Source organism: Pelophylax lessonae (assembly GCF_965119305.1).
Source record: "Pelophylax lessonae genome assembly, chromosome: 3".
In the NCBI taxonomy this organism is placed as follows: Eukaryota; Metazoa; Chordata; class Amphibia; order Anura; family Ranidae; genus Pelophylax; species Pelophylax lessonae.
The window spans coordinates 228,227,385-228,253,251 of NC_138770.1; the positions used below are offsets into that span (position 1 = coordinate 228,227,385).

The following is a 25,867-nucleotide window of genomic DNA, read 5'->3' on the forward strand; positions in this document are numbered from 1 at the left end:
TGAGGGTGACCAATTACTCTCCAGAAATAAAAAAAATTGTGAATACCAACTTTCTCACTGAAACCAACTTTTACCCTTGGTTTACACCTATGCGCATTTTAGTGCGTTTTGCATTTTTCAGAAAATGCACTACAGTCCATTTAACATGTTTTTTTTTTTTAAATCTAGTTTACTTTTGTGCTTTCGAGCCGGTGCATTTTTTGGAAAAGGTCATGGACTTTTTTTTTTTTTATCGCAGCAGATTGCATTTTGTGTAAAATAGACTTCAATGGACCTGCACAAAAATGCAAGTAATTGTTAGAGTTAGTGGTAATAGTTAAGATTAGAATTCTTTTGTTGACTGTGAGCGTGTGCAATGGTAGTATTTAATAAACCCAGAGAATCCTTTATTTGGGTAAGATAGTCTGAGGCTACTGGGTTGTTTGAAGGAAGGATGCGTGGTGGAAGAATAGAGGGATGAAACCCATAGTTCAAGTAGAACGGACTCTGCTTGGTTGTACTGTGGGTTGCGTTGTTGTAGGCAAATTCTGCCAGAGGGAGAAGATCCACCCAATCATCCTGTTGGTAAGAAGTGTAACAACGTAAATACTGCTCGATGCATTGGTTGACTCTTTCAGTCTGTCCGTTGGTCTGCGGATGGTAAGGAGAAGTGAGCTTCCGCTCGATCCGTAGTATGTGACATAGTTCTTGCCAGAACTTAGAAATAAATTGGGATCCACGGTCAGACAGAAGAGTTTTTGGGATACCATGTAATCTAAAGACATGTTTCATCAGGAGTTCTGCCGTTTGTTTGGACGAAGGTAGTCTGCGAATAGCAATGAAATGTGCCATCTTTGTCAGATGGTCCACTGACACCAAGATGGTATTAAATCCTTTGGAAAGAGGCAATTCTACGATGAAGTCCAAGGACAAAACTTCCCATGGAGTTTGGGGTATTGGTAGACTGCATAGTAGACCGGATGGTCTCGTAGTGTCAATTTTGGACCTGGCACAGACATTGCATGAAGAGACGAATTTTTGTATAGATGTTTTCATGTCAGGCCACCAGAATTGCCGGGAAATCAAATTAAGAGTCTTTGTCATACCCATATGTCCTGCCATAGGCACATCATGAGATAATTCCAAGATCTTGGTGCGTAGGGTAGGTGGTATGTAAAGTTTGTCGTTGTAGTAGAGGAAGGCTTCTGCATCAGTATTTAGTTGTGGTGGGGGTGAATCCAAACTTATACCATGCAAAACCTCTTCCTTCAAGGAACGGACAACTCCAATAATGCGTTTGTGAGGTATTATAGGAACGGAAGGGATTTCAAAGTAGTTTTCTTCAGTTAGTCGTGATAGTGCATCCGCCTTTTTGTTCTTATCTGCAGGTGTGTAAGTCACTAGGAAGTTAAACCTTAGAAAGAATAGTGACCATCGTACCTGTCGGTGCGAGAGAGTTTTGCTAGTCTGAAGATATTGGAGGTTTTTATGGTCCGTGTATATAATTATTGGTAATTGGGTGCCTTCGAGTAAATGTCGCCAATTCTCCAGAGCCAATTTTATAGCAAGCAGTTCCTTTTCGCCCACGGGGTAATTTATCTCGGGACTGCTTAGGGATTTAGAAAAAAAGGCGACTGGATGAAGTGGTGAAGTGTGGGTTGGTCGTTGGGACAGTATTGCTCCTACTGCCATTGCATTGCCCTACATACTCATGACTTCGGTACACTGCCCTACATACTACTGACCTCTGTACAGTGCTTAACATGCTGCTGACCCCTGAACACTGTGCTATATACTACTTACACTTGCCAGAACTCATAGCAAAGACCTGCACCAGAATTAAGGCCAGCTAGGCCTAAAACTAGCCAAGCAAGCCAGCATTGCCAAATATTCTGCCTTCTTAAAGGCCTCTTGATTCAGACTTGTGAGGGTGACCAATTACTCTCCAGAAATAAAAAAAATTGTGAATACCAACTTTCTCACTGAAACCAACTTTTACCCTTGGTTTACACCTATGCGCATTTTAGTGCGTTTTGCATTTTTCAGAAAATGCACTACAGTCCATTTAACATGTTTTTTTTTTTTAAATCTAGTTTACTTTTGTGCTTTCGAGCCGGTGCATTTTTTGGAAAAGGTCATGGACTTTTTTTTTTTTTATCGCAGCAGATTGCATTTTGTGTAAAATAGACTTCAATGGACCTGCACAAAAATGCAAGTAATTGTTAGAGTTAGTGGTAATAGTTAAGATTAGAATGCTAACCCTAAAAATTACTGCTAGCCCTAATGATTACTGCTAATCCTAACTTTAACCCTAACCCTAGCCCTGGTAACGCTCCTGCGTTTCATGTATGGTGTGGATTTTCAGCTGCAGAAATATTCCACTTCAGTAGTCATGTAAGAGAGATGCTGAGATACCATTCCCAACCTCAATGACTCATCATGTGTGGAAGGTCTTAATTCAGCTAGTAAATACACACACTCAACAAGCTGGTTCCTAGAGTGACTTTATGTATGTAGTAACACAGTGATGAAGATTTAAGAGACAGGTTGAGTGGAGGTGGTAGGTGACAGACACTTGAAGGTAAGACAGTAGCAGATGGATGCAGGTAGGTTTAGCAATCATGTATGGTAGCAGATGACAGAGTAGCAGGTGGACATACAAGAGAGATCAACCCAGTGCAGGAATAAGTAGCAGTAGTCTTAAGAGCTAGCAATCTAGATATGCAGATGTGATAAATAGTCTTTACTATGCAGAGCTAGATAGTGTAAGCTTAGTATAAGTTTATAGAGGGTTCCCCTGCGGGGTACTTAGCACTAATAGCAATACAGCCGAAGGTTGGTTCAGGAGGAGCGGATGATCTGGAAGCGGGATACAGGGATCAGCGCAGCGAGGTTCCGTCAGCGAGGTATGCTTGCAAGCACGAAAGCTTCAAGCCAAGTTAGCATCCAGGTAAGGGTGTTTGAACGAACACATGTGAGTGAGAACCGGCGATTTAAATAGCCATCTAGTCCGGCGCTGAGTGATGACAGCTTCAGTCTTAAAGGTGTATGCGCACCTTTCCAAAAGAGAATGGTGGGGCGCATACACTTGTGAAAAGAGTAATTTAGGGTACCAAGGTACCGGAACATTACAATACCCCCCCCTTAAGGCCGGCTCCTGAAGGCCTCTGGAGCTGGTTTGTCTGGGTATCTCGCATGAAAATTGCGGATTAATCTAGGGGCATGTATTTCAGAGGTGTTTTAGCCAGGTGTCGTCTTGGGGCCCATAGTTCTTCCATCTAACCAAGTACTGAAGTCTTCTTCTGTAGATACGAGAATCCAGAATCTCTTTTATCTCGTATTCTTCTCCACCTTCAACTTGTACAGGAGGCGGAGGTGGAATATTAGGCCTTATTCCTTGGTCCGGAACATGGGGCTTCAGTAGCGACACATGGAAAATGGGATGGATTTTTAGGTCTATTGGCAATGTAAGCTGTACTGCAGCTTTTCCAATAAGTTTTTTGATTGGGAAAGGTCCCAAGAACAGAGGTCCAAGCTTTTTGCTAGGGATCTTCAGTCTTAAATTTTTTGTTGAGAGCCAAACGAGGTCCCCGATAGTGTACTGTGGAGAAGGTCTTCTGCGAAGATCATAGTACTTCTTTTGTTGACTGTGAGCGTGTGCAATGGTAGTATTTAATAAACCCAGAGAATCCTTTATTTGGGTAAGATAGTCTGAGGCTACTGGGTTGTTTGAAGGAAGGATGCGTGGTGGAAGAATAGAGGGATGAAACCCATAGTTCAAGTAGAACGGACTCTGCTTGGTTGTACTGTGGGTTGCGTTGTTGTAGGCAAATTCTGCCAGAGGGAGAAGATCCACCCAATCATCCTGTTGGTAAGAAGTGTAACAACGTAAATACTGCTCGATGCATTGGTTGACTCTTTCAGTCTGTCCGTTGGTCTGCGGATGGTAAGGAGAAGTGAGCTTCCGCTCGATCCGTAGTATGTGACATAGTTCTTGCCAGAACTTAGAAATAAATTGGGATCCACGGTCAGACAGAAGAGTTTTTGGGATACCATGTAATCTAAAAACATGTTTCATCAGGAGTTCTGCCGTTTGTTTGGACGAAGGTAGTCTGCGAATAGCAATGAAATGTGCCATCTTTGTCAGATGGTCCACTGACACCAAGATGGTATTAAATCCTTTGGAAAGAGGCAATTCTACGATGAAGTCCAAGGACAAAACTTCCCATGGAGTTTGGGGTATTGGTAGACTGCATAGTAGACCGGATGGTCTCGTAGTGTCAATTTTGGACCTGGCACAGACATTGCATGAAGAGACGAATTTTTGTATAGATGTTTTCATGTCAGGCCACCAGAATTGCCGGGAAATCAAATTAAGAGTCTTTGTCATACCCATATGTCCTGCCATAGGCACATCATGAGATAATTCCAAGATCTTGGTGCGTAGGGTAGGTGGTATGTAAAGTTTGTCGTTGTAGTAGAGGAAGGCTTCTGCATCAGTATTTAGTTGTGGTGGGGGTGAATCCAAACTTATACCATGCAAAACCTCTTCCTTCAAGGAACGGACAACTCCAATAATGCGTTTGTGAGGTATTATAGGAACGGAAGGGATTTCAAAGTAGTTTTCTTCAGTTAGTCGTGATAGTGCATCCGCCTTTTTGTTCTTATCTGCAGGTGTGTAAGTCACTAGGAAGTTAAACCTTAGAAAGAATAGTGACCATCGTACCTGTCGGTGCGAGAGAGTTTTGCTAGTCTGAAGATATTGGAGGTTTTTATGGTCCGTGTATATAATTATTGGTAATTGGGTGCCTTCGAGTAAATGTCGCCAATTCTCCAGAGCCAATTTTATAGCAAGCAGTTCCTTTTCGCCCACGGGGTAATTTATCTCGGGACTGCTTAGGGATTTAGAAAAAAAGGCGACTGGATGAAGTGGTGAAGTGTGGGTTGGTCGTTGGGACAGTATTGCTCCTACTGCCATGTTTGACGCATCTACCTCCAGAATGTATTGGAGGGATGGGTCTGGATGTCGTAATATGGGAGCGGAAGTAAACCTTGTCTTTAACAAGTGAAAAGCTTTATTTGCTTCTTCTGACCATTTGAATGGTTTTTTTATGCTAGTGAGCTGTGTGAGGGGTCTCACAATAGCAGAAAAGTTTTTAATGAACTTCCTGTAGAAATTTGAAAATCCCAGGAATCGCTGTAGCGCCTTGCATGTGGTTGGTGTAGGCCAATCCTGAATGCAGGATATTTTACTCATGTCCATCTCGATTCCTGTTTTGGATATGATGTAGCCTAGAAAGAGTACCTCGTCTTTATGAAACAAGCATTTCTTCAGTTTCACAAAAAGGTTATGTGCAAGCAATCTCGATAGTACAAGTCTTACATGTCTTATGTGTTCAGACAGGGATCGTGAATATATAAGTATATCGTCCAGATATACCACAACACAGACATCTAGTAAGTCTTTAAAAATATCGTTTATAAATCGTTGGAAAACTGCAGGGGCGTTGCATAGCCCGAATGGCATCACAAGATATTCGAACAATCCGTATCTGGTTCTGAATGCAGTCTTCCACTCGTGTCCATCACGGATTCAAATGAGATTGTATGCTCCTTTCAGGTCCAATTTTGAAAAATAGGTAGCTCCACGCACCTGCTCAATGAGCTCAGGGATAAGCGGTAGAGGATAGCGATCTTTTATTGTGATAGCATTCAATTTCCTGTAGTCGAAGATAGGTCTGAGACTTGAGTCCTTATTGCGAACAAAAAAGAGTCCTGCTGCTGTGGAAGAAGTGGAAGGTCTAATAAAACCTTTTTCCAAATTCTCATCCAAATAGGTTTTGAGATGGGAAAGTTCATCCTGTGAAAGAGGATAAACATGACCGAACAGCAATTTGCTATTTGGGAGTAGATCAATGCTACAATCATAGTCTCGATGAGGAGGTAATGCTTGAGCATTTTTCTCAAGAAAAACCTCAGAAAGATCCTGATAACATAGTGGTGCAATCTCATCTGTCACCATAGACAGAATCTTCCCGGAAGAAGGGAGGTTACACGTATCCTCGCAATAGCAAGAGAGGAAGGCCAAGGACCGTTCCTTCCAATCTATGGTTGGTTGGTGTGTGTGTAACCAGGGAAGTCCCAACACAATGGGAAAGTGGAGTGAAGGTATTAAATCGAAGGTAGTAGTCTCCCTATGAGACTCGTTAATAGTGACTAGAAGTGCTTGTGTCTGATCGGTGATCGGACCAGAGGATAACGGAACACCGGTAATAAGACTTACTGAGACAGGCTTAAGTTTAGAAATAATAGGAATTTTATTTGAAGCAGCAAAACATATATCAATATAATTTCCACAAGATCCTGTGTCAATCATGGCCTTAGTAGTAATCCTGTTCTGGTCCCACTGTAATGTCAAACAAACAAAAATGTAAGGGTTAGTGAATGAAGTTGTCAATCCCCCTAGGAGGACATGTGAACACTCACCCTTCTTTTTGTTGACTAGGGGACAGACATTTATCTTGTGATCCGGGGATGCACAGTACAAGCAGAGATTTTCATATCGTCTTTTGGCTTTTTCCATAGTTGATAGCGGTGGGCGTATGGTTCCTACCTCCATAGGAACGGGGTTAACGGCCGGAATCCGAGAGGAAACGGATAATGGCATTCCCATTTTCTCAGCCTTTCTTTCTCGTAGTCTTCTATCTATGGTAATACTGAGTTGTATTAATGCATCCAGGGTTTTTGGTAGATCCGCTCGGGCGAGCTAGTCCTTAACGGCTTCTGATAGGCCAAGCCTAAATTGGGTTTTCAGAGATGCATCATTCCATTCTGAATCAAGGGTCCATCTCTTGAATTCCGCGACAAAGTCTTCTACAGGCCTCCTTCCTTGTTTCAAGGATCTTAATTGAAGATCGGCAGTACTCTGCCTATTGGGGTCATCATATAGGCTAGTGAGTTCTGCTAGGAACAAGGCATAGGAGTTGAGAAGCTGGTCGTTTTTCTCAAAAAGAGAGTCTGCCCAGGCTCGAGGATCGCCTGTTAGGTAAGAAATAATAGTACAAACCTTAATGTGATCAGTAAGGTAGGTACGAGGTTTTAGCAAAAAAGTAACTCACATGCGTTTTTAAATTCGCGAAATTTTTTGCGATCGCCTGTAAATACCAAAGGGGATTTATCTTGGGTTCAGGGGACTGAGCAGAGGTAAGTTGTGTCAGTCTAATTACCTGCTGCGACAGAGCCTGATTGTCTTCTTTTAATTCAGCAAGTGCGTGTATTAACGCAGTTACTTGCTGTTTTAATTGTGTCACCTGAGTGGTTATTTCTGCTGAATCCATTTGTGGGTTCGTTCAATCTGTTACGCTCCTGCGTTTCATGTATGGTGTGGATTTTCAGCTGCAGAAATATTCCACTTCAGTAGTCATGTAAGAGAGATGCTGAGATACCATTCCCAACCTCAATGACTCATCATGTGTGGAAGGTCTTAATTCAGCTAGTAAATACACACACTCAACAAGCTGGTTCCTAGAGTGACTTTATGTATGTAGTAACACAGTGATGAAGATTTAAGAGACAGGTTGAGTGGAGGTGGTAGGTGACAGACACTTGAAGGTAAGACAGTAGCAGATGGATGCAGGTAGGTTTAGCAATCATGTATGGTAGCAGATGACAGAGTAGCAGGAGGACATACAAGAGAGATCAACCCAGTGCAGGAATAAGTAGCAGTAGTCTTAAGAGCTAGCAATCTAGATATGCAGATGTGATAAATAGTCTTTACTATGCAGAGCTAGATAGTGTAAGCTTAGTATAAGTTTATAGAGGGTTCCCCTGCGGGGTACTTAGCACTAATAGCAATACAGCCGAAGGTTGGTTCAGGAGGAGCGGATGATCTGGAAGCGGGATACAGGGATCAGCGCAGCGAGGTTCCGTCAGCGAGGTATGCTTGCAAGCACGAAAGCTTCAAGCCAAGTTAGCATCCAGGTAAGGGTGTTTGAACGAACACATGTGAGTGAGCACCTTTCCAAAAGAGAATGGTGGGGCGCATACACTTGTGTAAAGAGTAATTTAGGGTACCAAGGTACCGGAACATTACAGCCCTTAACCTTAGCTCTTAACCCTAACCCTAGTCCTTAACCTTAACCCTAGCCCTTAGCCCTAACCCTCATATGCGACTTTGGACACATAAAGGTTCCTGCACTACTTTGATTTGCCTTTGATGCTACTTGAGTGCCAGAGAGTGTAGTCACATCAAAGTCACAATCCATGAACAGAACTGTTATACTTTCCTATTAGTAAAAAACAAATACATGTTAAAAAGCACTAAACACACTGCAAAACATGCCGGAAAAATGTATCAACTGCAACCTGAATGTATGGGAACCTAGCCTTAACCTCCCTGGCGGTATGATTCTGTCAGGAATTCTGTTCCAAAAGCGGTACAATTCTTTTCATGGAAATTTGGCGTTATGTATTATAGGCCTACAATTCTTAGTAATTACTGACTTAAACCTGACCAAAACAAGTCTCTAGTAGACATCCCAGATGTGATAAATTTGAAACACAAACAAGTGAATTATAATCAAATCAATAATATTATTTTATTATTTAATATATAATATATATAATAAAATTATATTATTGATTAGATTATAATTCATGCGTTATATATTATATATATATGTGTGTATATAGATATATATATATGTGTGTGTGTATATATATATATAACGCATGAATTATAATCGAATCAATAATATAATTATATATATATATATATATATATATATATATGTGTGTGTGTGTATATAGGTATATATATATATATATATATACACATATATACATATATATATATATATATATATATATTTGCATATATATATATATATATATATATATATATATATATATATATATATATATATGCATATATATATATATATATATATATATATATATATATATATATATATATATATATATGCATATATATATATGCATATATATATAATATAATATGTGTTTTGTGCAACGTTTTTTTTTTTTTTTTTTTGAATTTCCCTCCCTAGTTCCGCTCCCATGCAGCATTGCTGCTGCAGGGAACGGAACTAGGAAGTCCTCCTACCGACAGACGAGCGGCGGAGATCTCGGCTGGCGGTCACAGCAATGAGAGCTCATCGCTGGATCGCCAGGATAAGGTAAGAGAAGCTCCGCTGCGCTGTCTTGCACGCTCTGCCCATTGACCCCGAGCGTGACTCGGGGATACCGCTAATAGGAGAAAATTCCTACCCCGAGTCACGCTCGGGGATACCGCTAAGGCGGTTAAGGTAGGCTAAGTTTATAGTTTTACAGTGACGTTTTTTTTTGCAATATTTTTCTTCATAAATTTTCTTTATGCCATTCTCACTTTTATTTCGACCTTGCTAATTAATTTCTTTTTCTTAAAAAAAAAAAGGACACTGCACCCCGGTGATCTTTTCAATGTTGTTCATGTAGATCTCCATCTTAACGATTGCACACTCTCCTCTCATGCAGATTGGAAGCAGGAAAACCCGCATCCAATTCGCATCATTGTGAACCCAGCCTTAAAATGGGAGTAAACTCCCATGCATGATTTTTACCTATAGGTAGGCCTATAATAAGGCTATAGGTACGGTATATCTCTTAAACGTGCACCATTTAGGAGATATTTACTGTAGATGCAGCCGGTGTCATCACCGACGCATGTGCTCTGAAAGAACAGCATACTTGTGCTGCTCCTTCAGAATCCTGTGCTGTAATGTGCAAGAGTGACGTCATCGCGGCTTTCACCACTCACACAGCTGGAGTCCACAAACCCGACAGGAGGACCAGGTGAAGATGGAGGCGCCTTCAGCGATGACAGTGCCCCGCTGGAGGGCTTTGTTCTAAGGTAAAGTTTCACATAATGTGTTAGCGTTCAGTGCATACTAGCACATTATGATATTGCCTTGCAGGTTTTAAAAAAAAAAAGCCAGCAGTTTACTACCACTTTAAATAGCATTTACATTTTAAAACATCATATTATAAAAAAATATGTTTTTCCATGGGCCTACCCGTATTTAAAATCAATATCCCCCACTCCTGATCCGCCAATCTCATCTCTGCCGCTCTCATAGCTGTGGTTATGTAGTGAGAGGTAAAGGCGGTTTTAGGACAGGGGCAGATACTTGACTACAGGTCCAATTTAAGTAACCTTAGCAATTTATCTCCCATTCTTCCCAGAAAGCCAGAACTACTGTATCTTTGTTCAGGCATTGTTCAGTGCAGGCATTTACTTCCAGGACTGAGCTGCTGGCCCATAGATGAGATAACCATGTAAATCAAAATGCCTAGACAGTATGTAGCACCCTCCTAGTTAGGAAGGTGCTAGGTAGAGCATTTATTGTTCCTGCTGCTTATCAGAGGAGCCTGATCTATTAGGTTGCCTGTCACTTGTTTCCATGTGTGATTCACTGGGTCTGAGGGAGTGTCCCCACTGCAACCAATGAGGGAGCTTGTTGGACAGTGGAGGAAACCTAGCCAGTGACACATCATGTTTCATGGCAGTCCCAGTGGGAGAGCATTCTTACAATGCATCCTGGGATTGACCATAAATACTGAGGGGACAAGTGACAGGGCGCCTTTGGTGGGAAGCAGAGTCCCAGGAGGAGATGGACGGCTGTCTCTCCTTCACTGTGTGAGGAAGGTGGTCTTAGGCAGTCGGCCTAGAGAACCAGGTGTGGAGCTGAGCTGCAGAGGATCCGGTGTAACTGACGGTGGAGCTGCTGGCAGAGTCTTTTGGGAAAAACAGTGTCCGTGAGTACTAAGGGACCTGCCAAAGGGTCTGCCCAGGAAGGGGGACCACTCCAATGAAGTCAGGGGATCAAGGAGCTAGCTCACACAGAGAGTATGACAGTAAAGGTGGGGCCATGTAGAAAACCCTGAAGAATAGGAACAAAAATGGGTACCAGGAAGGGCCCTGAAGTGGGTTCTGCAATACAGTACAGCTTATCTAAAGCAGTTCAGTTATCACTACTTCATCGCTATTGACAAGGTGAAGCAGCGGCCTTGCCGCATTCGTGTACAGTTGAATGTCCCAGCAAATTGTGCTTAGTTTATTCAATTTGGAATATCCCACTCATTCTCTTCTCCTATCCAAGTTCTCAATAAAACAACAAAAACCAAAACCTCTAGACTGTTTCTTGACTGAGCCAGGCACTTAGAAGTCGCTGAACTATTGTGCTGTTGCTATGGGTAACCCAGGGGAACCCGTCACCAGCAGCTCCCCAGGGAGTAGTGCTACAAGTAGATTGTATGTTGTTATAGAAGGGCTCGTTCACACCAGCCCCATTGGGCATTGTTGAAAAAAAAAAAGTAGTACGCACTATATCTTCTGCAGTGCAGGACATTCCAATACACAATAACGCATCCCTAAATGAACAGGTAAATTAATTGTCAGGTTTAATATAAAGTTAAAAAAGAAAAAAACTAAATACTGCAATGCGTATTTATAGGGGAGCAATACCGGCACTAGAGGGGCACTGATACTTTAAACATAATGTTTCTTTAAACATTAATTAACATTGTCTATCTCTGGTCCCTGACTCTCCCACATTTCGCTGATCTCCCAGATGCCGCCCTCTGGGCATTGAAAAAACGAAAATATGTCCACCAGTTGTATGATCAAGGACGAATCAAGTCCTTTTTACAACTCCGGGAAGAGTTTAGGGTTCCAAGCTTTTGGTACTTTAGATACCTATAATTAAGACATTTTAAGAACTCTACTCTGCAAAAAGCACTTCTTCAGCCTGAGCATAGGAGACTGATCTCCTATTATTATAGCACTTTATTAAAGAATAAATCTACCAATTTACAGGTCTTAAAAGAACAATGTGCTTCAGACATTCCAGACCTTTCGGTAAATAATTAGGAGTTCTTTAGACTTGTGCGCAGCGGAAAATTTTGTTTTGTTTTAATTCGTGAAATACATAATTTAGTGCTGTTATTTTCATTATGTTACGGTTATATGTTTTTGGATAATTCGTTATTTCTGTAGAGTATAAATATTCCTTTAAACAAAACGATTAGTTTTATTGTTTTTAGATAATTCCTTATTTATGTATATATATTTGTGATAATAAATCGTAATTCTGAAAGTCGTTTGTTTATTGCAGTGATGGTTAACCTTGGCACCCCAGATGTTTTGGAACTATATTTCCCATGATCCTCATCTACACTGCAGAGTACATGGACATCATGGGAAATGTAGTTCCAAAACATCTGGAGTGCCAAGGTTCGCCATCCCTGGTTTATTGAATCCATTAACACACATACACAATGACAATGTCTCTTCTGCTATTTCTCAAAACTCATCTCCTCTGCTCAAATGCAATACAACACCCTTCTCAGGAATGCACTTTGGCAGTGGTTGTACTGTGTCACTGCTGCTGGTACCAGGAGGAACCTGATGTTTAGAGCTTGACTCCATTAACACACACAGACACAAACACACAATATCTCTACTGCTTCTTCTCAAAACTCATCTCCTCTGCTCAAATACAACACCCTTCTCACTCAGTTCTCAGGAATTACCTTTTCACTATTAGTAATCCAACCTCCAGCACAAAATGAATCAGCTGATAGGGCTGTAAGATTTACTCTGAGTCAACCCGCTGTTTCATTAGACCTTTAAAGAATTAAAAAATCATGCCAAATGAATTCATTATTTTCCTTATAATTTCTTTTATATTGATTGAATTTTGTTAGTTTTTTCTTCGGACATTCAAATGCATCCGAATGTCCAAAAGATGCAAAATTCGGCCAAATTTTGATTTGTTACAAAACCATTTGGACATGACCTAGAGTTCTTTCATACTTTCTTCATCACTTTTATATCAGCTAGAGATAGACTTATTTAACTCTGTATTTTTCATAGGATATAATATATACCCCACTTAGATTGTTTCTGGTGCACAAGATAGATAACCCTATATGTCACAATTGTAATAAAGACCAGGGAGACTTGCTCCACATGCTCTGGACCTGAGAAAAAATAAGGCTGCTTTTGTCCAATGTCACACAGTTTATAGCCACACACTTTGACCTTCCTAATGTATGTATTTCAAAATGGTGCTTGCTGGGGATATTGAAAGACATTGACCTAAGCTCTTCAGAAACAGTTTATACGGTATCTAATGTTTTATGCTATGAAAACAGTTGTAATTCTGTGGATATACTCTAAAGCTGTGTCCTTTAATCGATGGAAAAACTTTAATTACTAAGGTCTTACCCATGTTTTAAGCTAATATATGAAGCGAGAGGGTATCCTCATAAATTTGAGAAAATTTGGGGACCATAGATAGAGCTTTCTGACACTTGGGCTGTACCTGATACCTAATACTTACCTTGGTCATAAACACAGAGATATGAGGACCTTATGACCCATGAGTGGAGAACCTGTCTGAATTAATTATGTACCTGACCTAAAATGAAGATTTCTTTATCATATTAAAAGGTGTTCCTCTCTTTCCTTTCTAAAAGTATGACCTGTGTAATGCTTGTAATCTTGTTGTTTTTTTGGTTTTAAGTTCAACTGTTCCAGGAATGTCACTCTTGGAAAATCTTCACTAACTTGGGAACGATATACAGATTTTCTATGTCAGCTATGCCTACTATTTGGGTACAAAAGCTAAGTTATAAAATGCTGTGTCACATATTTTGATTTGTGTATTATATGTAACCTGTTCCCAATGTGATGCTATTTTCCTGTGAAATGCCAATAAAAGTTAAAAAAAAAAATTAAAATATTGAAATGCGTGCACTAAGCACACCAGCCAGCACACATTTTGCGCACCATAACCAGCGCGCGCTGGTGTGAATGGGCCTTATGTGTATGCTTCACAAAGCTCAGCCCTTTGCTGCTGCTTCTTACCTTATGACCCGACAAAACAATACAACAACACCTGGAAGGGGGGGGGGGGGATGATGAGAAAGCCATTGCTTGTGTCTGAAGAAGAGTAATAACATCATTCTCTCAAGATGCTCCTCTCTGGCATAGGTAGAGTCACTAGTCAATATTGGCTACATTTTAATGATAAAAGGTACCTCACACTATTGCTGTGCACTGTGACACTTAAAGAGCTTGTTGTTCATGCAGACTTCCAAATTTACTGATTGGCGCCCTTTATGTTATTTCTTCTCAATCATCATCTAGCTTGACAAGTTTGACTCTGTTTTGGTGGCTAAGAAGAAAGACTTTCCCACACTTTTTGGCGCAAAGATGGGTTTTTTTGCTTATATATCGTTGTATATAGTTGCAATCCTTTTTTCCCCATCTCAGGAGTTTTATTACCCGTGTGTAACACCCTCTAGCTAGTGTGCTAGTGTCAATAGGTTGGTTGCTAGTGTAGGCAAATTGGCTTGGCTTAGAGCCAGGTCTGGGTTGTGAATCTGGGTCAGGGATTAGTTACTTAGGGAGGCTGGATGACTCTTCTGGTGCCTCCCCCTGTTCTTTTGAACATTGAAAAATGTTCTAGACATAGTGGGTGAAAGCTAGGAGGGGCTGTAATGCATATGTATGAGGGCCTCCAGCAAATGGGCTGGCAGGGGGAAACCCCCCTTATAAATAGTCATGCCAGCAGGGGCAGTCGGATGGAAGATGGAGATGGAGTGCTGAGGAGGCTGTCAGTGGCCCTTGAAGGGGCACCCCCCTAGTCTGGGGGGTGGGGGGGGCTGACTTCGGGCCTGGGGCTCAGGTGCTGAAATCATCCCCCAAACACACAGAGGAAGCCCTTCCTAGAGGTATGAAAAAAAGGAAAGGACATCAGAAGCAAGTCAGCATGCCTGGGAAATCTCTGAGACTCAACTGGGTGGGCTGTTGAGTGCCAGTCTAGAGGACTGTGGGGAGAACATAGCCTGTAGGGCTAGTGAAAGGGGCAGCTTCAGCCAGGTGGGTTGGCAGTGCCTGAAGAGGTGGTGCTGGGAGTAGTAGCCACCGGAGGAATGTTAGTTGGACACTAAACAGGGGGCCTCAGGTTCCAGCTATAACAGGTTTTTTCTTTGATTTAAATGAGTGCCTTATCAGTGTGCCAGCTGAGTTCTGCAGGCAAGTGAAGTGCTGGAGGAAGAAGTGGAGTGTATATAGAGACTGTATATAGGACTGTATATAGGAAGAGTTGTCCCTGAAGTTGTTCTAAAATCAAGTGGGCATCCCATAATTTCCAATCTCCATCCAAGGTCTAATCCCTCAATAAACAAGTGTAAATTCGGTATGCCTGGCTGTGCAGGATGGGGATTCCTATTCTACTTGCAGCTCTTTAGGGGGTGCGCTACATGTGTATAGGATCAGTTTTACCATTGGCAATGGACATTTACGGATTCTTTGTTTCATGCCATTTGTCCATGCTGAGATTGTTTAACTGATTTCTCTAAAACGAATGAGAGGCCCAGATGTCAGACATTGATCATTGCTGTGAAACTTTGAGAGCTACTCCTAACACAGGCATCGGCATGAAGAAATTCCCTTTAAAAAGATACTGTGATTGGAAAGTGAAAAAATATAGATGTTTATTCCCGAAAACATTCATTTTTTTTAGTTAATCTGTGTTCCAGAATAAAAAAAATAAGAACACCTGAGATGTCCTTGGTACTCAACTTTATGATGAATGTGTACCATCCAAAGTGATTAAACCAAGTGAGAACATTTCTGCCAGGTAACAATATTATAGGACACAAAGAATTGCCCAATTCTTGCATCACTCCTGCATCAGCTTGGAACGCCATCTATTTTTATGAAACCTAAAGCTGCACAAGCATTGCATGTCTGTTTGCTGCCTAAAGTGTTTCTTTGTAATATGCTTGTTGTGTGATACTATTGTCAGTGACTGCCTGTCATTGTGTGTGTGTGTAATCTACTTCTCCAATCTTACAGCTCTACTCTACTTGATGGTAGCCTTCTACACATACGTAATTGACATTAGGTATTCAATTGTATGCAGTATTGCAAACATTATAACATACACAGGTCAAAGTTTAGCATACTGACCTTTTTCTCCTTGATATTCTTCATGGGGTAAAGCCTAGTGGTAATGATGTTACATTAGATGTGCAGCTTCTCTGACTCCTGTATCTATTTCTACACTACCTGCATTCAGCAAGCTACCTGCTGCCAGAAGGACATTACCATAACCCAATCACACTGAAGGAATACAACAGATAGGTGGGGTTAGTCAAGCGCTGTTTCCCATGATTGGCAGTTACCAAGGATCAGGTTGCACTGACGTTCTTTAAATGTACTCGCTGCCATGGTGATCTGTAGACGCTGTGGAAGGGTTGTACACCTCGGTGCAGGCTGTGTTGTCTAGAATGCTGTCAGAAGAGAAAGAACTGCTTATCTACCCATATACCAATATGTATAATTATATGTTAGGTCAGATCACTTGACATACATGTGCGTTTATTAACATGCTGAATGTAAATAATAATTATAAAATAACAGTGACAATGCATATGAAATAACTTTTACACATCAATATTTATATATATAAGAATATATGCAAGAAAACTATTGCTAGCAAACAGAGAAATATGAAGGGCGCTTCTGCTGATCTTCTAAAAATGCTGCTTATCCATTCCCCTCTATTAAAAACTATGATATGCTAGGAGAAGTGACTGCTGAATAATTGAATTCTTCTAAATGCATACTTGTAAAACACGTGATGACACGCTAAACATAAAGTGTTCTTTTCACAGAGTTGTTTTTAGTGAAATTGTACCCAGATCATGTTATGTGGTCAGCTTAAAGCAGAGTTCCAGCCATTTCTGTGTTTATTAAAAGTGTATCTGCTGACGTTTAATAAACACACACTCACCTGTCCCAGGATCCAGCGATGCGGTCGCCCCTCTCCCTCTCCTCTCGGCGGCATCCACATCACTAGCATGGGTACCCGGCTGTGAAAGCCGTGTCGCACTGTGCATCCTTAATGGCCGGCCAATCTTCTGGGACCCCTGGCGTGTCCCAGAAGATTGCAGGGAGGGAGGGGAAGAGGAGAAGCTCTGCTCCGGGCACCGCGGTGCTTCAAGCTGAAGTAGGAGCGGGTACTCAGGGGGGTCAGGAGTACTTAAGGCGGAAGTTCCACTTTTGGGTGGAACTCTGCTTTAACTGCAATTAATGCTTAGTGACGGTCTTCTTCACATTCTGTTATTCCAGCTTCATTAAAGCTGAGCTCCAAGAAGGAACACTATTTGCATATTTGCTTTAAAAAATGTATCTGTTTCCTGTTGGTGGATGCTGTTGCATTAGATCTCAAACCTTAAATCGGTTGTATACTGCTGGCCGTTTTTATGTAAGGTAAAGTCATAATGTGCTAGTATGCATCGAAAAGTAGCACATTATGTGTAAGGGCTCTTTCACACGGGCGGTCCGATCAGATCCGCCTGTCAGTTTTTTAGGCGGATCTGATCGGATGCCCCATTCAGCCCTATGGAGCAGCGGATGTCAGCGGTGACATGTCCGCTGACACCCGCTGCCATCCGCATCCGATCCTGTCCGTGAAATCCGGACGGATGTAAACCCTATTTTCCATCCGTCCTGGGGATCGGATTGGATGAGATCGGATGAGAGCGGACAGGCGGTCCCCTCTCATCCGATTCCTCATAGAGAGCAGCGGGGGCTGTGACACCTCCCTCTCCGCACTGCAAGCGGAGACGGAGCTGTCATCCGCCGCTCAGATGATTGGCTTGAGCCGCGATGACATCACTTCCGCCAATAATGGCACAGAGCTAGGAAGGAACGGCATGGGTGGCCATTCTTTCAGAGTGCAAGCGCCAGTGATGTCACTGGCTGCATGTAATGTAAATATCTCCTAAACGGTGCCCGTTTAGGAGATATTTACACTACCTATAGATAATCCTTATTATAGTTAAATAGAAGGGGTTCCACGCTATGGAGAGGGGAAGTGGGCTGCAGCCTCCCTCTAATATAACCCAAAGGTTATATCAGTGAATATGAAAAAGGGGGGGGGGAGGGAAATGGCGTTGCCTCAGGAGGGGGGTGAGTATAAGGTAAGCACCTGAGGGTGAATAAAGTGCTACTTGTGTTATGGAGGAATAAATATCAAGGCAATATTAAAACATCACAATGCAAAATCTCCCAAATGGATAATAAATAAACTGAGGTAAAACATCAAAGATATAAAGTGACTGGTGCTAGTAAAGCGCAGCGGTTGGGCAACCAAATAGTGGGCCCAGTGATAATGCTGAAGTGACAAAGCTATGCACAAAATAAATAAATAGATGGCATAAATAATACAGGTGAACTGAATCCAAAAAATCAATGCAATAACATAAAGTGACTTAATGCCTTGAAGGTGCGATGGTCAGGGCAACAAAGATATGTGTCCTGGGAATAGTGACTATTTTACCCACACATAAAATGTGTCTTTAGCAGGGGGCTGGTGGGCCCACAAATAAACAATAAATGGAATAAATAAACACGTAAGACCTGTGCAGGGTGACTGGTGATGTTAAGTGGGTTAATTATTGAACCCAGTGGGATATAACAATAAAAATATATAGATTATAAAATACTACTCTATGATATGACTACAATATGACTTCAGAGCAATATTTATAGTGACTAAGTGCAATAGGTGATGAATGGTGGGGTATTCAAAATAAATAGTCCACTGATTGTGCACATCCAGTGGTGGAGTCAATCCTCATGCAGTAACTCCAAAGGGGTCCTAGGGGGTGGAGTAACGGTTCAGTGCTCGTGGACTCTCAAGTAAAGGATGCACTCACCCCACACAGGGGTAATGGGCAAAGCTGTAAACGGGGGTACTCTGTGATAATGCCTGGTCCTGGGTGATCCTCTTAGAATCCTGGTCCCAGGTAGAGGTCCACGGTAACCTGGCTAAGGCCCCAGTCTCATCTACTCCTCGGGTGGTAGGGTGGTGGATGTCTGTAATGTTCTGGTACCTTTGGGTACCCTAATTACTCTTTCATAAGTGTATGCGCCCCACCATTCTCTTTTGGTAAGGTGCGCATACACCTTTAAGACTGATGCTGTCATCACTGAGCGCCGGACTGGATGGCTATTTAGATCGCCGGCTCTCACTCACATGTGTTCGTTCAAACTGCTTTGTGCCTTGATGCTAACCTGTCTTGAAGCTCTCATGCTTGCAAGCATACCTCGCTGTCGGAACCACGCTGCGCTGATCCCTGTATCCCGCTACCGGATCATCCGCTCTTGCCGAACCTCTCCTCTACTACATTGCTATTAGTGATAAGTACCCCACAGGGGAAACCTCTATAACTTTCATACTAAAGCTTACACTATCTAGCTCTGCATACTAAGGACTATTACTACATCTGCATTATCTAAGATTGCTAGCTCTTGAGCCTACTACCACCTGTTCTTGCACTGGGTTGATCTTTCTTGTATGTCCACCTGCTACTCTGTCATCTGCTACCATACATGATTGCTAAGCCTATCTGCATCCCATCTGCTACTATCTTACTTTCAAGAACATTTCCTTTCAAGTGTCTGTCATCTACCATCTCTACCCAACCTGTCTCTTCAGCCTATCATCACTGTGTTACTATATACATAAGTCACTCTAGGAAACATCTTATTGAGTGTGTGTATTTACTTGCTGAATTGAGATCATCCACACATGATGAGTCATTGGGAGTTGGGATTGGTGTCTCAGCGTTTCTCTACATGACTACTGAAGTGGAATATTTCTGCAGCTGAAAATCCACATCATACATAAAACGCAGGAGCGTTACAGATTGAACGAACCACAAATGGATTCAGCAGAAATAACCACTCAGATGACACAATTAAAACAGCAAGTAACTGCGTTAATACACGCACTTGCTGAATTAAAAGAAGATAATCAGGCTCTGTCGCAGCAGGTAATTAGACTGACACAACTTACCACTGCTCAGTCCCCTGAACCCAAAATAAATCCTCCTTTGGTATTTACAGGCGATCGCAAAAAATTTCGCAAATTTAAAAACGCATGTGAGTTACTTTTCTTGCTAAAACCCCGTACCTACCTTACTGATCACATTAAGGTTTGTACTATTATTTCTTACCTAACAGGCGATCCTCGGGCCTGGGCAGACTCTCTTTTTGAGAAAAGCGATCAGCTTCTCAACTCCTATGCCTTGTTCCTAGCAGAACTCACTAGCCTATATGATGATCCCAATAGGCAGAGTACTGCCGATCTTCAATTAAGATCCTTGAAACAAGGTGGGAGACCTGTAGAAGACTTTGTCGCAGAATTCAAGAGATGGACCCTTGATTCAGAATGGAATGATGCATCTCTGAAAACCCAATTTAGGCTTGGCCTATGAGAGGCCGTTAAAGACGAGCTCGCCCGAGCGAATCTGCCAAAAACCCTGGATGCATTGATACAACTCAGTATCACCATAGATAGAAGACTACGAGAAAGAAAGGATGAGAAAATGGGAATGCCATTATCCAGTTCTTCTCGGATTTCGGCCGTTGACCCCGTTCCTATGAAGGTAGGAACCATACGCCCACCTCTATCAATTATGGAAAGAGCCAGAAGACGATCTGGTAATCTCTGCTTGTACTGTGCATCCCCGGATCACAAGATAAACGTCTGTCCCCTAGTCTACAAAAAGAAGGGTGAGTGTTCACATGTCCTCCTAGGGGGATTGACAACTTCAATCACTAACCCTTATCTTTCTGTTTGCTTAACATTACAGTGGGACCAGAACAGGATTACTACTAAGGCCATGATTGACACAGGATCTTGTGGAAATTATATTGACATACGTTTTGCTGCTTTAAATAAAGTTCCTATTATTTCTAAACTTAAACCTGTCTCAGTGAGTCTTATTAACGGTGTTCCTTTATCCTCTGGTCCAATCACTGATCAGACACAGGCACTCCTAGTCACTACTAACGGGTCTCATATGGAGACCACTACCTTCGATCTAATACCTTCACCCCACTTTCCCATTGTTTTGGGACTTCCCTGGTTGCACACACATCAAACAACCATAGATTGGAAGGAACGGACCCTGACCTTCCTCTCTTGCTATTGCGAGGGTACGTGTAACCTCCCGTCTTTCGGGAAGATCCTGTCTGTGGTGAAAGATGAGATTGCACCACTATGTTATCAGGATCTCTCTGAGGTTTTTCTTGAGAAAAATGCTCAAGCACTAACTCCCCATCGAGACTATGATTGTAGCATTGATCTACTCCCAAATAGCAAATTGCCGTTCGGTCATGTTTATCCTCTTTCACAGGATGAACTTTCCCATCTCAAAGACTATTTGGATGAGAATTTGGAAAAAGGTTTTATTAGACCTTCCACTTCTTCCACAGCAGCAGGACTCTTTTTTGTCCGCAATAAGGACTCAAGTCTCAGGCCTATCATCGACTATAGGCAATTGAATGCTATTACAATAAAAGATCGCTATCCTCTACCGCTTATCCCTGAGCTCATTGAGCAGGTGCGTGGAGCTACCTATTTTTCAAAATTGGACCTGAAAGGAGCATACAATCTCATTCGAATCCGTGATGGACACGAGTGGAAGACTGCATTCAGAACCAGATACGGATTGTTCGAATATCTTGTAATGCCATTCGGGCTATGCAACGCCCCTGCAGTTTTTCAATGATTTATAAACGATATTTTCAGAGACTTACTAGATGTCTGTGTTGTGGTATATCTGGACGATATACTTATATATTCACGATCCCTGTCTGAACACATAAGACATGTAAGACTAGTATTATCGAGATTGCTTGCACACAACCTTTATGTGAAACTGAAAAAATGCTTGTTTCATAAAGAAGAGGTACTCTTTCTAGGCTACATCATATCCAAAACAGGAATCGAGATGGACATGAGTAAGATATCCTGCATTCAGGATTGGCCTACACCAACCACACGCAAGGCGCTACAGCGATTCCTTGGATTTTCAAATTTCTACAGGAAGTTCATTAGAAACTTCTCTGCCATTGTGAGACCCCTCACACAGCTCACTAGCATTAAAAAACCATTCAAATGGTCAGATGAAGCAAATAAAGCTTTTCACCTGTTAAAGACAAGGTTTACTTCTGCTCCCATACTACGCCATCCAGACCCATCCCTCCAATACATTCTGGAAGTAGATGCGTCAAACATGGCAGTAGGAGCAATACTCTCCCAACGACCAACTCACACTTCACCACTTCATCCAGTCGCCTTTTTTTCTAAATCCCTAAGCAGTCCCGAGATAAATTACCCCGTGGGTGAAAAGGAACTGCTTGCTATAAAATTGGCTCTGGAGAATTGGCGACATCTACTCGAAGGCACCCAATTACCAATACTTATATACACGGACCATAAAAATCTCCAATATCTTCAGACTAACAAAACTCTCTCGCACCGACAGGTACGATGGTCACTATTCTTTCTAAGGTTTAACTTCCTAGTGACCTACACACCTGCAGATAAGAACAAAAAGGCGGATGCACTATCACGACTAACTGAAGAAAACTACTTCGAAATCCCTTCCGTTCCTATAATACCTCACAAACGCATTATTGGAGTTGTCCGTTCCTTGAAGGAAGAGGTTTTGCATGGTATAAGTTTGGATTCACCCCCACCACAACTAAATACTGATGCAGAAGGCTTCCTCTACTACAACGACAAACTTTACATACCAACTACCATACGCACCAAGATCTTGGAATTATCGCATCATGTGCCTATGGAAGGACATATGGGTTGGCAAAGACTCTTAATCTGATTACCAGGCAATTCTGGTGGCCTGACATGAAAACATCTATACAAAAATTTGTCTCTTCATGCAATGTCTGTGCCAGGTCCAAAATTGACACTACGAGACCATCCGGTCTACTATGCAGTCTACCAATACCCCAAACTCCATGGGAGGTTGTGTCCTTGGACTTTATAGTGGAATTGCCTCCTTCCAAAGGATTTAATACCATCTTAGTGTCAGTGGACCATCTGACAAAAATGGCACATTTCATTGCTATTCGCAGACTACCTTCGTCCAAACAAACGCCAGAACTCCTGATGAAACATGTCTTTAAGTTACATGGTATCCCAAAAACTCTTCTGTCTGACCGTGGATCACAATTTATTTCCAAGTTCTGGCAAGAACTATGTCACATACTACGGATCGAGCGGAAGCTCACTTCTCCTTACCATCCGCAGACCAACGGACAGACTGAAAGAGTCAACCAATGCATCAAGCAATATTTACGTTGTTACACTTCTTACCAACAGGATGATTGGGTGGATCTTCTCCCTCTGGCAGAATTTGCCTACAACAACGCAACCCACAGTACGACCAAGCAGAGTCCGTTCTACTTGAACTATGGGTTTCATCCCTCTATTCTTCCACCACGCATCCTTCCTTCAAATAAACCAGTAGCTTCAGACTATCTTACCCAAATAAAGGACTCTCTGGGTTTGCTTAATACTACCATTGCACACGCTCATAGTCAACAAAAGAAGTACTATGATCTTCGCAGAAGACCTTCTCCTCAGTACGCTATCGGGGACCTCGTTTGTCTCTCAACAAAAAATTTAAGACTGAAAATCCCTAGCAAAAAGCTTGGACCTCTGTTCTTGGGACCTTTCCCAATCAAGAAACTTATTGGAAAAGCTGCAGTACAGCTTACATTGCCAATAGACCTCAAAATACATCCCATTTTCCATGTGTCGCTACTGAAGCCCCATGTTCCTGACCAAGGAATAAGGCCTACTATCCCACCTCCTCCTCCTGTACAAGTTGAAGGTGGAGAAGAATATGAGATAAAAGAGATTCTGGATTCTCGTATCCACAGAGGAAGACTTCAGTACTTGGTTCGATGGAAGAACTATGGGCCCCAAGACGACACCTGGCTAAACACCTCTGACATACATGCCTCTAGATTAATTCGCAATTTTCATGCGAAGTATCCAGACAAACCAGCTCCAGAGGCCTTCAGGAGCCGGCCTTAAGGGGGGGGTACTGTAATGTTCTGGTACCTTTGGGTACCCTAATTACTCTTTCATAAGTGTATGCGCCCCACCATTCTCTTTTGGTAAGGTGCGCATACACCTTTAAGACTGATGCTGTCATCACTGAGCGCCGGACTGGATGGCTATTTAGATCGCTGGCTCTCACTCACATGTGTTCGTTCAAACTGCTTTGTGCCTTGATGCTAACCTGTCTTGAAGCTCTCATGCTTGCAAGCATACCTCGCTGTCGGAACCACGCTGCGCTGATCCCTGTATCCCGCTACCGGATCATCCGCTCTTGCCGAACCTCTCCTCTACTACATTGCTATTAGTGATAAGTACCCCACAGGGGAAACCTCTATAACTTTCATACTAAAGCTTACACTATCTAGCTCTGCATACTAAGGACTATTACTACATCTGCATTATCTAAGATTGCTAGCTCTTGAGCCTACTACCACCTGTTCTTGCACTGGGTTGATCTCTCTTGTATGTTCACCTGCTACTCTGTCATCTGCTACCATACATGATTGCTAAACCTATCTGCATCCCATCTGCTACTATCTTACTTTCAAGAACATTTCCTTTCAAGTGTCTGTCATCTACCATCTCTACCCAACCTGTCTCTTCAGCCTATCATCACTGTGTTACTATATACATAAGTCACTCTAGGAAACATCTTATTGAGTGTGTGTATTTACTTGCTGAATTGAGATCATCCACACATGATGAGTCATTGGGAGTTGGGATTGGTGTCTCAGCGTTTCTCTACATGACTACTGAAGTGGAATATTTCTGCAGCTGAAAATCCACATCATACATAAAACGCAGGAGCGTTACAATGTCTCATATAAATGAACAAGGGGGGACCAATAGTGTAATACTGCCAAATGACTTTTATTAAAAGTATACAATAGGGTACTCACAATATCCAAGTGGTTATAAAGTGTGGTATCGGGTATCCGAAACGCTGTGCATTCCACAGGAGTCCGGAACAGGAAGTGACGTGACAGCGCTGTACGTGTTTCATCATAAGACGATGGCTGCTCAGGACGTCTTCTTTAAAGGAGAACTGCTCAGGACTGCTCAGGACGTCCTCTTTAATGTAGAACTATAGGCAAAACTTTTTTATTTTTATTTTGGATAGAGTAGGGGAGGGTTATAACCCCTGTCATATTTTTGTTTTTCGCCATCTGTGTCCCATTGCGGATATTTTCCTTCACTTCCTGTCCTATAACCAAACAGGAAGTGAGAGGAAATCCCTGCAAATTGAGGGAATTTATTGGGGACCCACAGGTCACCAGAACTAGAGTCCCCATTGTAAGATTTCTCCTCTATTACTTTTCCGGGGAAAACTCAAAATGTGGGATATTTTTACAATGTTAATGGTGTAGCACTGTCCCTGTAGGGCTTGCTGTGTGATGACTTCTTGGGTCTCCTCTGATTACGTGAAGACAGTCGCTTAGGGACAGTTCACACATCCATCCTTACTCCCAGTAGCTCGTTACTCAATAAACAGTCCAGGGGTTGTGATTTTATATTTATAGTGGAACTTGGATGGGAGAAGGGAACAGTGGGATACTCCAACTGGAACTATTTACAGTTGATAAGGACAACTCATCAGGTTATTTGTGGAAGAAGGCACACTGCTTTACCCAACATATCACTTGTATGGAGGAGTTAAGCAGCAGACTTGATGCAACTACATTATCTTCAGAACACTCTTCAGCATCACTTTGACTGACACCCATCCACTGACTCTTCCAGCTGACGGGATGGCCATCTCAGGTCAGGCTCCATGACACAGATCTTTACTCACTATATACAGAATCAGATTGTTTCCAGTGTCTCTCTTCCAGTTAGCTCTGCAGGACCTCTGTTTTCAGCTC

The 25,867-nt window shown here is 42.1% G+C and overlaps 1 protein-coding gene across 1 annotated transcript in view; it reads right to left on the reverse strand.

Moving 5' to 3' along the window:
* PLS1 (plastin 1) overlaps positions 1–16,135 on the reverse strand; it is a 200,169-nt gene extending 184,034 nt beyond the window's left edge. The window contains exon 1 of the mRNA XM_082252256.1: positions 16,022–16,135. The gene's annotated coding sequence lies outside the window, so the exon portion shown is untranslated. The remainder of the gene's footprint in view (positions 1–16,021) is intronic.
* Positions 16,136–25,867: the final 9,732 nt, after the last annotated feature.